The sequence below is a fragment of the Nomia melanderi genome, chromosome 7 (assembly GCF_051020985.1).
Source record: "Nomia melanderi isolate GNS246 chromosome 7, iyNomMela1, whole genome shotgun sequence".
Taxonomy (NCBI): Eukaryota; Metazoa; Arthropoda; class Insecta; order Hymenoptera; family Halictidae; genus Nomia; species Nomia melanderi.
Genome location: NC_135005.1, coordinates 10,696,580 through 10,710,131, shown reverse-complemented (window position 1 = coordinate 10,710,131; position 13,552 = coordinate 10,696,580). Strand labels below are relative to the sequence as shown.

General features: G+C 52.8%; 1 protein-coding gene across 2 annotated transcripts in view; it reads right to left on the bottom strand.

The window, feature by feature from the left end:
* Positions 1–13,552, bottom strand: part of LOC116424940 (serine/threonine-protein phosphatase 4 regulatory subunit 1) — a 150,835-nt gene that overhangs the window by 79,539 nt on the left and 57,744 nt on the right. Inside the window, exon 1 of one of the 2 annotated variants that reach the window (XM_076368891.1) lies at positions 10,109–13,513. The exons of the other annotated variant lie outside the window; for it this stretch is intronic. The gene's annotated coding sequence lies outside the window, so the exon portion shown is untranslated. Of the gene's footprint in view, positions 1–10,108; positions 13,514–13,552 lie in introns of those variants that run through there. 2 annotated transcript variants of the gene reach the window in all.

The following is a 13,552-nucleotide window of genomic DNA, read 5'->3' as shown; positions in this document are numbered from 1 at the left end:
CGATTCTCTTTGCTAACTCTTGTCGTAACCGTGATTCCTTTCAATGCTGCAGGACGCGTGCATAGTTATCGAAAATCTAAGATCATCGTATAACGTGCCACAATTAAAGTTTCCAAAACGAACGTTCAATTACTCAAGTTTAGTCGATTTCAAACATTTTGCTTGCCCACAGAAGGGTTGCATCCGATCGCCGGTCGAAGCTAACCGAACAATCGCTGCAACGTGGGATGAAAAACGCTAACTCGAATTCCATTGAATCGTTAAATCATAGCTAAATGATACTGCGGTGGTGTGTCTATCCATGACCAGCAAACAAAGCGATCGAGCCGATCGATCGCGCGGTGCGGTGTGCGAGTTGTTCGCACGCGAAAACGATAGCAACCTGGGGAGGTAGCGGGACCAAGCAAATTCGTCTCGAGCCACCTTAGCGTGGTCTTTCTTTTTCCCCTTGGCAGCCGAGAGAGGGAGACGTCGGCGGAAAGAGCCGGGATTTGGGCTGGATAGGTGAGAGAGGGAACCGCGAGAAAAAGACGAGGACGGAGAGTATACATTCAAAAAGACCGAGAAAATAGGAGGGGAGAAGAGAAAGAATGGGAGAAAGGGAACGAGGGGGCGGGGGTATAAACGGAGAAGGACGCGGTCCAGATGAAACCAGCCCAAGGGAGGTCGCCGCCCTTCCAGGAACCCTTGTAAACTTGGACCCCATCTTCGTTACACGCACACGCACGCGTGTGCACCACAATCCGCTAGAATAATCCCCGTGCGCCGGGGCGGCAAAACACACAGTGCCCGCGCGAACCTGCGTCTCCGTTGTGTTTTTCGTAGATTCTTAGATTTTTTCCACGATATGTCGAGCTTTCGTCCCGGCCGACGCCGCGTGGGAAGCTACCCCGGGGCGCATTCACACATGCGCGGGCTTCGGGCCGGTGGCCGACGCGAGGAAATTTTATGTTCACCTGCTGTCCGAAGAAAATCCGCCGGTGAAGAAAACTGAGATTGCTCGAAGCGCGGGAAACTTACAACGGATCATTCGTGTCTCTGTCTTTTAAAAACTTGTATTTAGGCAATGGAACATTATCCATAAAATAGGGTATTACGCAGGATTTTTTAATGATGCGGAATTGTATCATTGTTTAGAGTTGTATAATGCATACGTGATAATTTAATTCGATACTGCAGCTTCAAGAACATCTCGGCACAGTATTCTAAGGCAAGTGGTTAATCGTCCGTTGAATTTATGGAAATGCGGAAAACCCGGTCGGAAAAACCACGAGCCCGAAACGCAACGGACGCCCTCTGTGGTCGGGGCTGCGGACCAAGAACGACGTATAATCGGATATCAAAGGAGTTCCGAGTAGCGGATGTGTTGCCGCGGATACATTTCTCAGGCACGATCGCGTAATTAGAATCCGACCGGCGGGCAAGGGGAGGACAGAATGCCGTGGAAAAAACGCGTGTCGCGAAAGAGAGTTTAGATTACAAGCGTGCCAATGACAGGTACTTCGGGCCGGGAGAGCGCCTTGTCTCGCCACGGCAACCTGCGATTATTGTATTAAGAACGAGCGAAACGGTGGGACAGCGAACGGCTAGAAGAAAAGGGGATGAATGGCGAGAGTTGGAGGCGATAAAGACACGGGGGGGGGAGAGAGAGAGAGAGAGAGAGAGAGAGAGAGAGAGAACGCACTCGACGAAACGCGTTTTCGTAGAACGGCTTTAAATTACGTGGCCGAAGAAGTCGACTAGTCGCGAGCGCGAGTGCGCCGGCCGTTCTCCGGCTGGCACCAAGGAAGAGCAACGAGTGAAGTAATCACCGGCAAAATTGGTTGACGAGATAGTCAGATTGGCCGCTGGCCACTTGGTTGCTCGATTGTCCAGACACGCCCTCGGCGAAATGAAATTTGATTTTGTCGGGCAATTTCGCGCCCAAATCAACCACCCCTGGCGAGCAGCCGGGGGAGGAAAGAGATTCGCGCGAAAGCACCGGGTCCAAGTGCGAGCATCATCGTCGAAATGGATGGAAAGGAGCCACAGCGCAAAGTAGGGCCGTCGGCGGAGGACGTGGGGACGGGCGGAGCGAGCGGTAGAGAGGAGGACAGAGAGACAGAGAGTCCCATAATCTTGTTATAAGGGCCGCACCCTCGTGGTATTGGCCTCATTGAACGCTCAGAGGCATCTTTCCGAGTGTCGAGTGGTCTCTTAAAAGTTCAAAGGGTAGAAGGTGGGTAAGGGTTGCCGCCGTGTGCATTCGGGGAGGAACATTACGCGCGGGATCGTCTTCCGGCCCGTCTCCGAAAACCAGGCTGGTACCCTCTCTCCATCGGGGATGAATAACCCGACCGCGTGACCCTGGCGACGGAACACGGTCTCTCCCGGCGGAACAGCCCGGGGAGTTTTCTTTCTCTCTTACTTTTTTCCTCGCGGCTACCGGTGCTAGCCCGTAGAAAAGCTAACCACCGCGCCGCGGCGTAGGGTGGCGCGCGACCGGGACACCCCGACGGGAAGAAAGAATTATTCCCACGGGGTGCGCGCGACCGCGGCGCGCAAACAATCTTGATTACACGAAAATGTTCGGTGATTCGATTACAGAGAGCGCGTGAGTGTACTTAAGCGAGCCGGCGAGCGTCGCTGGCAGCTATATAGTCCGTGTAATTCAATTTCTTTAAAGTAATTACTTGTTGCTTCTACCGTTCAAGTTAGTTTCCGGTTGAAAATCAATGCCGCATTCGCGCCGACAGCTTTCTCATTATGCGCTAAAAGCGTCTCCCCGTTAGAACGCGATCGATTAAGGAGCAACCAGACACCCCCGCGCCAGCGTGCACCTTCTTCTCTACGCCACGACGAAATCGTTTCGAATCGAGGACTGACTCGTCCCCAGGTCCTCTTCGCGAATCACCGACCCGAGCGTGTTCGATGGGAACGCGAGGAACGACGGCGTTTCTTGTCGCGTTTATCGGGCGTGGGAGACGGGAACAGGCTCAGACAACGCCACGGAGCGGCCGCGAGCGGAACAAACGATCGGCGGGCACCGAGCCGCCATTGATACGCAGAGACCCTGTGTTGCACGCGCGGGAACCAGCCGAGAACCCGAGTACACGGCTCCCTCAGCGAGTTTCTTTTCTAGGTCTGACGTAATACAGGGGAGCGTCGACGGAAGATGGAAATGGCTGCCAAATATCCGTTGATAATCGTGCCAAGGACGATCAGTCGTTGAGCATTGTTTCTAACACGAACGAATCGATGATTTCGATTTCCTCTACCATCTTGGATATTGGAAATTCTTGCTGTAGACTAGCAAATAATTTTGTTCGAGTATTTTGCTGGTAATTTATAAGAACGGCGATTGGACGTTGGATGGGTTTTCACGATCGTGTTACCGGTCGTACGGCAAAGTCGTTGTAAAACGCGGTTACCCAACACACTAAAATTAAATCGCGCGAGAAAAAGGCCGGGCGAACAGGACGAAGAAAATTGGAGGCGGAACGGCGTCGGCGGAAAACAGAAGGCGAGCAGGAAGCGAGCCCTCACAATGTCGGCTGACTATTTTCGACCAGACTTCGTAGAACCCGTACAGTTTCTCAGCGAGTTTACGGCGCCATCATTCATTCCGTGGTTACTCGACGGATACTACCGGGTAGTCCATTGTGCCCGCGATATTGTGTACACACGGTACCGAAAGGGTATTTAATAAAGAAAACAGTTTGGCCGATACGTAAGACCGCTCGCCAAACTATTTTGTCGGCGATACGTAATTCGTTTCCTCGATACGAACTGCGTCCACGTGACCATCCACCATTATTTCGCAGCCACAACTCTGTTAGATTCTTGGGAAGTTTCTCGATCCAATCACATTTTCACATTTCCAATATTATTAAGATTACTCAGACTTGCTTTACTTACTGCTGAGCTTATTTTATCAAAGATACTTTTCTATCCGAGAGAGGTACGGTACTGATATCGAAATTTCGCGAAACTGTAAAGATACGACGAGATATTTGAAAACAGTAGTTTTTAAGTAATCTTTGGACTTTGCTGAGTATCGAACTATTCGATTTTTTGGAGGCTCAATTACGTTACACGTGAAATTACTATGACAACAGTGTACAGGAACGTGTTTCTTCTTCGGCGACATTAATTCAATGTGTGAAGTTACGCTGTGCGTTGCACCGGGGTTAAAATAACCAGACACAAAGAGCATGATATCTTAGGCTTTCCCGGGAAAATGCGGCGTGTCGCATTGCCTATGAATCGGAGGATCAACGGAACGTGAATACATAGTCGCGGGCGCGGCAACGCGCACAGCCGGCGGAGCGTCGCGCGCTCGCCTACAGTCGTCACGCTGCAGCCGGATTTGCATCGGGTACCGGATGTTTACAATCTGCCACTTGACGGCGACCCGCCGCGCTGTCCGTTACGCGCGTCGCGGTACGTTTATCGTAGGAATTTTTCGAGCCGGCTGATTTCAATCGGGCCGTTGCTCGGCTAACGTACGCTCCGAAACTTATCCCGTCGCACATGCGATTTTACGGGCGATTTAACACACTGTCGGCTTTGTTCAAGAACTATTACCGTGTAACGGTATTAAGAACACTGTAACGACTGCGTGCACAATGTTGCGCTGCAATTATTGCATTGATTTCGACGAGTTTCACTGTTTCCTTTACATGTCTATGAATAACGGAAATATTTAGCATGTGGTTCAGAAATTATTTAACTCGTCAAACCCTAAATTATTACTTTTACTTCATAGTATACGAAAGGATAAGGTGAAAAAGTGACGTTGAAATCAGACACAGAAGCATCATTTTGTTGCACGTAGACTAGCGCCCGAATTTGCATAAACATCCGCAGTCTAGCGATAACAGTCGTCAGAATGTTAAAGTTGAAGTAGATGTTAATATCGCGGAACGATAGGCCGCAGACTCGTGAAAGTTCATACGGTCGCATGCGAGGGAAACCCGTTTTCACATCAATTTAATCGATGCAAAGTAAATGAAGAATTCAATTTCTAAACACTTCAATATACTATTCATCTACCCAGGTCCACTAACTCCAAGCTAACGACACCTAGTTAATAGGAATGGAGCAGACAATTGTTACGACATGTCTCTTCTTCGACAGACTCCAACTTCACCGAGGATTGAAATATTACCAACATGTCATTCGGTTCGCCAGTAGACTTAGCTACCAAATGAAAATTCAATGTAATATTTTTAAAAGTGCACGATTTATAGCCGAAACCTCGATACTAAGAAGAAGCACGATGCCAAGCGACGGAGCCTTCGAATCTCCGTTTTGGCGGAACACGTTCATAACGATCACGCTGACCGAGCTTTTCGAGTAACGATCGCGCGCGAGAGAGAGTCGAGAGCCGTGGAACGGGTTCAACGAACCCTTGTTTCTGAATTGCGGCGCCATAGCGACCCCTAAATCACGGCTGGCCATGGCGAATCACCGCTATCGGTACTCTATCTTTCGCACAGCCATGGAGGCGGGCTGCGTGCACGCAGCGCATTTTGCATCCACGCGCGTGTGTATATAGTATATACAGCGGAGCGTGCACACGTAGCTGCGTGCATTTGCGTGCCTGGCACAGACTGCGGTAGCAGGCCACGCACCCTCGACAGTCACGCACCAAAACAAACCCCCGTGCACCCCTCGCGCGTCCAGCGGGGGCTACGATCGCCGGAGTTAGCCTTTCGATCAGCCCGCTCGACCTGTCCATCGAATATCTTCCACCAGGAGAGCTGTTCCTAGAAATTAATAATTGAGACATCCTCTTGTATTCGCGTGGATGGTTGCATCATACCTCTTAATTATCGGATTCGCCTAATAAGTGAATAGTTCCCGTCGTCGTAAAAACACGGGGGGAGAGAGAGGTGCGCCGGCTAGAAGACGGTATCGGAATATGGCGTAATCGTCGAATGCGACGGTACGAAGATTAATTTCCCGTAATAACGAAACGGTGACCTTTCCCGTCGCGGTGGTTCCCGTACGACGGCGACGACGACGACGGGTCCACGCACACGGAATCGCTTTCCGAACGAGTCGGCACAAGGACTTCGTGCAAGGACGCCGGTTGTCGGGCAATTTTTGCGGCGTCGCACGCGAAATTTACGACACGCCGGTGAATAGTACACAAGAGAAGGTGAATATTTCACGGCGGTCTAAGTTCAAAGAAACCTCGTCACCGCCGCGAGACGTCGGCGTATCTTAAATCGGTCGTGAAAGGAGTGCGAGGGAGCGGGTGAGGGGGGCTGGCTCAGGGTTGGCTTGACTATGTCTGCATTAAAATTTGCCTCCCCGGTTTACCTGCGTTTTACGACTTTTCGTGAATCGTCGACAGGAACGCAGAACCGGGGTCGACTGTGACGGCGACGGCGACGACGACGACGACGACGACAGCGGCGACGTCGAGCGAGTCGCGACGACAAAGACGGCTGCCAACGCCAACTCTCGAGACCCGATAGACGACGTTAACCGAACAAGGGGGTTGAGAATCAATTAGACGCCGAGTCACCGGAAGTAAGACATGTATGCTTCCTGGCGCGCACGTCACAGCCTATTGTTCCGAGACGAGAGACTTCATCTTCGTGACATACGAGCCACCTGCACCCTCGTTGGGTTTCCTTCGAACTTGGTGTCTCCTCGCCGACGTCGGAGACAAAGATTCCCGGCGAACGCAACAGCGACGACGATATTTGCCACTGGCTGCCGTTCGAGAGGATGGAAAAGTAGGGGCACACCGAGCAGACGATCCGGAGTTAATTGTAAAGCGATTAACGGGCTCACTGCTGTGCGCCAGTCGTAATGGAACTTTTCCTGATGAGATGAGCTGTGGACTCTTTAAACCCCCACTCCCAATAATGTTAATATTCGAAGAAGATTACGAAGACTGCAATAATATTTCAAGTTCCTATAGAATGTAGTAGACGAATACTTTATGTTAGCATTTTGATGTTGTCACTGTGCATGTTCAAAGAGTTCCTCAGCGAAGATAATATATTTCCCAAAGAGTGATCGAGCTATGGCATTCCCTATTGTAACGCCTCAGTTTATTCATCAACGACAGGAATGTTTCGAAACCACACAGGAGAAGATGATTGGTAGTTTCCCTCACCGTTTCTGACAAATTATAAATCGTAACAAGCCGATGAAAGATTTCTTGGAGCGCCTACACGCGGAAGGAGTGGGACGCGTGCTCCTTCATAAAGGAACGCAAAGGAGGCTCATTAAGATCGGGACACGTGAGCCGCAAAGGCGTGCATACTTTACCTACGACATGTGGTAGGCGGTTGTTGCTCGTGGATCCGAAACATAATTTTCGGTCGGAAGAAGCTGATTGTACCGTCTTGTTGCGGTTTCCTATGAAATCGATACAACGCTGCAACTGTCGCTATAAAGTTCCAATTTTCAATCGAGCCTCTTTCGCGGGACGTTCATGGGATTCCAACGGCACCGGTACCCGCGACGCGATAAGCCATCCGTGCCTTTGAAAAAGGCTTCACGGGAGATCAACCCCTAATCGTCTTCAACGCGCGGACGCTGCCCACGCGAACGAGCAAAACAATGGAGAAACGCCGAAGCACAATTACGGCGGTAGCCAAATACGATTCGCCCACCCAACTGCATTCCGCGGGTTGCTCACTTTTCGCTTGTTTGCCACTTTCGTTCGTGGTTTATCGGTAGCGATAGGTCAACAACCAGCGTTATATCCAACAATGTTCCTCGACGGGGACGACCATTCAGACTTGCACTGGTCGATGCGAAACTAAAGTTAAACTCTGAACAAGTAGACAAGTACGTCTTCCATAATTACGGAACTAGGGACGTTTATTCCCGTGTAGTGATTTAGAAGCAGAGTTACACAAACGAAATATTTCAATACGTCATCCACAAAATTGTACCATCTACTGCACCGAACTGTAATTAATTATGGATGTAGCAAATACAGCAAGTCCGTAGTTTATCAATTAACTATTTCCAGAAAGCTTTTTGGTACCTTCACGTAGAGGCACGAGGTTGGCTAACGAAGGATGAAACAATCTTCATTAGCACACTCGCTAGTGGATATTGCGCCTGAATCACCTGTTATTCGAATAATTCAACGAATCTGCAGTGCGTTTCCGAGATTTTCCGATCGTCCGTCGATTAGTTAAACGTCTCCAATCCTTTTCCCTGTATCTGTGACGAGTGATTCGACGCGTTATCGGCGCAGTTAACGAAAACCGTTCAACGGGAATCGTTCGATAACGACGAGAGCGAGAGGAGCGCAAACAACAATTCCAGCGGCGATTTCAATATTTTAAGCGGCGATCTATCCCGCGTATTAATTCGCTATCGCGAGCATCGGCTTCTCCTCGGCGGCCATCAATCTCCATTACAGCTTCCGACAGGCATCGCTCTCGGACACACCCCTTCTCCGCATCCCAACCCTTAAACGCGTAATATCGTTACCGATTTTCGTATCGATCGTCGGACAGGCGGCGCGCGTCGCTCTCTCCGTCGAGCGCGAGACGTTCGAACACCCCTCGGAACGCGGCCAAGAAAAGAAAGAAAAGGGAAAGAATAAAAGGAGAAAAAAAGTAGTCCGTTATTCGTTGAAGAGCACGCACCAGACAGGTCTCGGGGGTTCGAGCGACGACCGGCGGCGGTATATTACCCACGTGTTTAACTTTCCGTCAACGAACAGCCCTCTCGCTCTCTTTCTCCAGCTTGACGCGACCGCCCTGAGGAAACAGCCCTCGCCGCGGCTCATTGAAATGAAAATCAGCGCGAGCAGTTGCGAGACGCACCCGATGATCTCCTTCGACCGATAAAGCGGTCGTACCAGTTTCCTTGAAAGGGCCGACTGGTCGCGACAGGTCGCCCAACGAGAATATACGCACGGGAAGCCGGGGGCCTGCGGGCCCCGTAACGAACTTTCGTAATTTTGCTTTGCGATCGAAGAAAAGAACTGATATGTATATACGGGTGGGAACCGGCTACGGTTTTTCATGTTCGACGCTAACCGTCGACGTTTCTCCGGCTCCCTTTTTCTTTTCTCCCGTGAGCCGCGACCCACGGCGTCGCACGGAGAACGGCGGATACGAGGCGCGCTCCGTATGCAAATCGCCGCTTTTTCGCGAGGGAAACTGCGCTCGTGCGGGACGCGTCCTTCCGGAGGATCGCGACGGCTCGTCTGGTCGCTGGCAGACGCACACGCGCGAGAGAGAGCAAGCTCGTCGGGAGGATTAGAGGGCTCTAATTACAGGAAAATGCAAATAGTTCGAACGGAACCGCGAAGTAGTAAACCGGTAATTACGTGTGTCGGGCGGCCGTTTCTCGGGCATTGCACATGGAACTCGCGGGGAACGCGTTATTGCTTCGCTAACCAGCATTACTCTTTTCCTTTCCTCTCGCGCGGCGATTTGTCGGCGCGTCCGTAGCATAACTAAACACCTATTTTTCGCGTCTGAACGATGACCCGCGAGGAGAGGCCAGTCGTTGAACGCCACTCGATCGCGAGAATCTTCCGGCGAATGGACGGTACGGAATGCATGCGAAACTCTGGCTTTCGTGCGAGGTCTTTGTCTATTGTGTTCGCCGTTTTGTCGGTACTCCATAGCGACGGCGCTTCGTTTGCCAACGCTAAATGAAATCGGGTCTTCGTATTGTTGGTTCAACGAATACTTTCCCTCGAAATTAATCTTGTCGAGTACCCGGTGACGACAGTACACTCTAGGCGAACGTTTATCTAGTTCTTTGTACTCGTTTCAAGAGTTTCGATATACATATAGTCGTCGATAGGGACTTTTGGAGCAGGAAACCGTGTATTCGTTAACGTTATAAATGTTTCATGTTTAGAAAGTATTCAAACCTTTGCATCAACCTTTTAAGCTAGAGACTGAGCCCAACATTATTATACCTTACTTGAATACATCCAAATGATTCTAATTAACAGTGCAAATATCAAATATTCCGATTCAAAAGATTTCACATAAAAATGTATAAAACAACCAACTGTCAACGAAAATTCTTCGTTTTGCGCCTTAGATGATCGAGATAATTCCCGCTCCAAAACTGCCAGCCGTAGCAAACACAATAAAAATTTCTCATATTATCGTCTTACCTTGTACGAAGTCGGTGCTAGGAATTTCCAATAGATCCCGTGGACTCGATGGAGCGATGGACGCACGCACACCGCGAACGGCGGATCATCGTCCTCGGCCGCGAGGATGAAGCTTCGAACGGGATCGGTTCGGAAACGGGTTCGAAAAAAAAGGACGCGTGGACGTCTCGACGGATCGTGCACGGCTACACGTGCCACCGTGACCATTTTCCAGGGTCGTAATGCGCCAACGCGATTCTCACGTGTCTCTAACCCGGGCCGCCATCTTGCCCGTCCATCATGCGAAGTGCGGTCCCCACCACCGGCGCGATGTCGCCCCTCTTCCAGCGTTCGCGAGGCGAACTTCTTCTCGATACACGCCAATCGGTGGTCGATGTCACCGCGAAAAAAGAATTTTCAACGCGGACACGGGATCCATGGCCGCGCGCGAGCGTGCGGACCACACACGGCCAACCGCGCTTCTCTCCATCTCCCTCTCTCTTTCTCTTTCTCCTGCGTGTTGGTCCTTTGACGCGATCGGGCATCTCCAATTCAGATGGAAACGATACGGTACACAGGCGCGAGGATCATCCGTCGCGAGATCGCGGAATGTCGCGGCGCGTCCGTCAGCGGACGCCAGTGAATTGCAAAACGTTGCACGATTTCAATATCGTGCGGGCTGATTCAGTTTCGCATAGTTGGCCGATGAGTCACGTTCCCGTCTCCTCGCGGGACGTTATCACGCTCCACGGTTTTGGCACGGTAAGTACCACGTGGCCATCTTGGTACCCGACGACAACCTTCGTGCGACACAAGTCCCGTGGAAAACTGTTTCCGTTAAGCCGATATTACTGGAATCCAGTCTGGCTGGCTAAAGAAAGTTCACCGGAAGAGTCTGATACTCCGTTACTCGGATAATTATAGAGCGGGCGATCTTCATAGGCGTTCCTCGATCTCTCGTTGCACAGTGCGTTAAATTACATCGATCTCGTCGGGTTCCGATCGGAATCTTGCGAGCCGAAGACGAATCCCCGCGGTTTCTATTAACGGTCGAGGAAGGTTCAACGAATAGCGTACGATTTCGGTGCAGGACCGAGACATGCTCCGCCGGTGACATTTTTATCGGCCCGGAAAAAGTATTCGGGCGTGTCAGGACGCGCCGCGATGGGTGACTAGCTTGTTCGAAAATAGAGACGCCGCTTAGGTGGCTCGGCCGAAGGCGCGACGCCGTTATCCGTCTTATCGCCGGGGCATTACGTAAGCCAGCTCGCGTCGCCCACGTCTCTCGCAGAAGGGGCTTCGTGCCACGGCCCGATAGACGACGAGCGCTCGAAAGACGAGCGGAAACCGCCGCCGGCCGGGGAGCAGGGAAACGCGTCCGTGATCGGCGTATTCCGGAAAAACGAGTCCGGCGCGCGAGTATCGCACGCCTCGATCGGCCGTTCGACGGTGACCGACGCACGAAAGCTTTCCTCGCGACGGAGCGCGGGGCCGTTCCTCCTCTGTCGCGGCGCGCGTTCACGTGAACGCGATTTACTGCGCAGATTCCGAGTCACGCGGCAGGCACCGGGCTCTCTTCATTCGTACCTACGTCTCGCGCGCGCACACGATAACTCCGCTTCTTCTCTTGCTCTCCCGCCGCGTTGCGCCCCACGGCCGTCGAACTTTCCTCGTTCCCGCTTCGAGCGTCTTTAACCTCTTTCCGATACGTACGACTTACGTTTTCGATTCCTCCTTTCCCTCGGCTGTGCACGTACGAGAGCGCGTGCGCGCGTGTCATACGCCGTCGCGCGGCCGTGGGACTTTTAATTCCGCGCGACCCGCTTCGCACCGCCGCTCTCGGTTCCCATCGGCCACTCGCTCCGTCGCCGTCGTCGTCGTCGTCGTCGTTTCAATTGGTCTGTTTACGACGACACCGACCTCGACGCGTTCCATTTCCGAAGCTTTCGCCGCACTTCCAATCGCGTTCCGTTGCCGCTCTTCTACGCGCGGGTTATCATAGGGTAACCCCGGCCGTTGTCAAGTCCTTTGTTACCGGCTGAACGTGATGCCCCTGGTTCCTTTCGTCGCGTCACGGTCGGCCCGCGTGAAACTTCAAACCGGGGGGATTCCCCGGTCGAGCGTTTCCCTTCTCGCGCGCACCACTTCTTCCCCCGTGGCTCTCAAACCGCGTGTCTCGCGGTTTCGATCGTCAAACGAACGTACCGGTGGAACGTGCATTCCATGGTGTCGGTCCACGTGCCGCTTCTTGGAGTTCTCGTGTGCTGTCACACTGTCACCGTTAGTCTCTGTCCGCTGTCAATTGACCGCGAGCCGGTGAATCGCCAGCGAAACGTGCCGGCTGCTCCAGGCGGTCGATGACGGACAGTTCTACCGTAGGCAGCGTGAAAGTACGATACACGCGCGGCGAAGATATAGACGGCTAGTTTGTTGCGTGCGTGAGAGAGCCAGGGCGCGCGCGCGCCTGCTAACGCGCGTTTGTGAGAAAACATGTACCGTGTCGCGTGCGCGCTTCGCTTCTGCGCACGCGAGAGACGCAGTTTATGCCTAAGGAGAGAGCGACGTCGGGCGGCTGGCTGCTCTCCGGCTCTCGTACTACACACTGGGTGGCCCGGGTTAGCGTACGGCGCAGTTAAAATGGCCGCGAGTGTGTTGTTTCCTTTCTCCGTCTGTCGGTCGTCTGCCCCTCTCGCCACGCTCGCTCTCTTTCCGTTCCGCTGTCTCGGGCCATCTCTCTCGCTCCGCCGCGGCGGCTGGTTGGTGGCAACACACACACGCGGCATCTCGGGAGATCCTCGTTTGTACCGTGTACTACTGTAGTCGGCTGGACGATCCGTCGCGCGATCGGTGAGCGACGCTCTTTTCGGCGCTGCTCTCGTCGAGAAACGACGCCGAACGTTGTCTCCGCGAAAACGAACAAAGAGACGCGGCGCGGCAGAGTCGGACGCACGAATCGCGATATGACACTCGCGGCAGACACGCGCGAAGATCCGCGTGGGACTGTGCGCGGTGGCGCGAGTCGGACGCCGTGAACGACGGGGAACCCCGACGAGATGCGACGCAAGAGATACCGCGGCGCCGCCGTGCGGCCGTCGCCGGAACTGCGAGGGTAAATAGCGCCCCGTTCGAGGAGGGGAGGAAACAGCGGCTCTGAGGTAGGGATAGAGCAGGGGTTCTCCGTCCGCCTTTCTCGCTTCCTCCCTTTGACTCTCCGTCACTCGTGTACCCAAGCGGTGTGCACGGTCGCTCGGCAGGATGAGGGACGCGGAGGGCGGCGGAGGGGAACGCCGCGAACGGGTAAAGGGGAGGAACAGACCGTGGGGAGACAGAGACGGAATGATCGCCGAGGGAGAGGGGAGACATCTCAAGAGTGCGTCGGGCCAAGTGCGCGAGTGTCGTCACATCCGGTATTCGGGGTGGCGCTGTACTGGCTCGTCTCGATGTGTGTACGTCTCTCTTTCTCTC